Source organism: Triticum dicoccoides, unplaced genomic scaffold (genome assembly GCF_002162155.2).
Source record: "Triticum dicoccoides isolate Atlit2015 ecotype Zavitan unplaced genomic scaffold, WEW_v2.0 scaffold92528, whole genome shotgun sequence".
In the NCBI taxonomy this organism is placed as follows: Eukaryota; Viridiplantae; Streptophyta; class Magnoliopsida; order Poales; family Poaceae; genus Triticum; species Triticum dicoccoides.
Window position 1 is genome coordinate 107,197 of NW_021310728.1, and position 1,889 is coordinate 109,085.

Here is a 1,889-nt window from a genome sequence, read left to right on the forward strand (position 1 = left end):
ATCAAGTAGTCATCATATTGAGCTAGCCAAATGTTCATAACGTCTGCATCTGCTCCTGCAATAGGTTTGTCACCTAGCGGTGCATCAAGGACATAATTCTTCTGTGCAGCAATGAGGATAAACCTCATATCACGGACCAAGTCCGCATCATTGCTACTAACATCTTTCAACTTAGTTTTCTCTAGGAACACATATAAAAACATAGGGAAGCAACAACATGAGCTATTGATCTACAACATAATTTGCAAAATACTACCAGGACTAAGTTCATGATAAATTTAATTTCAATTAATCATATTACTTAGAACTCCCACTTAGACAAACATCTCTCTAGTCATCTAAGTGATCACGTGATCCAAATCAACTAAACCATGTCCGATCATCACGTGAGATGGAGTAGTTTTCAATGGTGAACATCACTATGTTGATCATATCTACTATATGATTCACGCTCGACCTTTCGGGCTCCATGTTCCGAGGCCATATCTGTATATGCTAGGCTCGTCAAGTTTAACCTGAGTATTCCGTGTGTGCAACAGTTTTGCACCCGTTGTATTTGAACGTAGAGCCTATCACACCCGATCATCACGTGGTGTCTCAGCACAAAGAACTTTCGCAATGGTGCATACTCAGGGAGAATACTTCTTGATAATTAGTGAGAGGTCATCTTAAAATTCTACCGTCAATCAAAGAAAGATAAGATGCATAAAGGATAAACATCACATGCAATCATTATAAGTGATATGATATGGCCATCATCATCTTGTGCTTGTGATCTCCATCTTCGAAGCACCGTCGTGATCACCATCGTCACCGGTGCAACACGTTGATCTCCATCGTAGCATCGTTGTCGTCTCGCCAATCTTATGCTTCTACGACTATCGCTACCGCTTAGTGATAAAGTAAAGCATTACAGGGTGATTGCATTGCATACAATAAAGCGACAACCATATGGCTCCTGCCAGTTGCCGATAACTTCGGTTACAAAACATGATCATCTCATACAATAAAATATAGCATCACGTCTTGACCATATCACATCACAACATGCCCTACAAAAACACGTTAGACGTCCTCTACTTTGTTGTTGCAAATTTTACGTGGCTGCTACGGGCTGAGCAAGAACCGTTCTTACCTACACATCAAAACCACAATGATAGTTTGTCAAGTTAGTGTTGTTTTAACCTTCTCAAGGACCGGGCGTAGCCACACTCAGTACAACTAAAGTTGGAGAAACTGACACCCGCTAGTCACCTGTGTGCAAAGCACGACGGTAAAACCAGTCTCGCGTAAGCGTACGCGTAATGTCGGTCCGAGCCGCTTCATCAAACAATACCGCCGAACCAAAGTATGACATGCTGGTAAGCAGTATGACTTGTATCGCCCACAACTCACGTGTGTTCTACTCATGCATATAACATCTACGCATAAAACCTAGGCTCGGATGCCACTGTTGGGGAACGTAGTAATTTCAAAAAAATTCCTACGCACATGCAGGATCATGGTGATGCATAGCAACGAGAGGGGAGAGTATGTCCACGTACCCTCGTAGACCGAAAGCGGAAGCATTATGACAACGCGGTTGATGTAGTCGTACGTCTTCACGATCCGACCGATCCAAGTACCGAACGTACGTCACCTCCGAGTTTAGCACATGTTCAGCTCGATGACGATCCCCGGACTCTGATCTAGCAGGGTGTCGGGGATGAGTTCCGTCAGCACGACGGCGTGGTGACAATGATGATGTTCTACCGACGCAGGGTTTTTCCTAAGCACCGCAACGATATGACCGAGGTGGAATATGGTGGAGGGGGGCACCGCACATGGCTAAGGAACGATCACGAGGATCAACTTGTGTGTCTAGAGGTGCCCCCCTGCCCCCGTATATA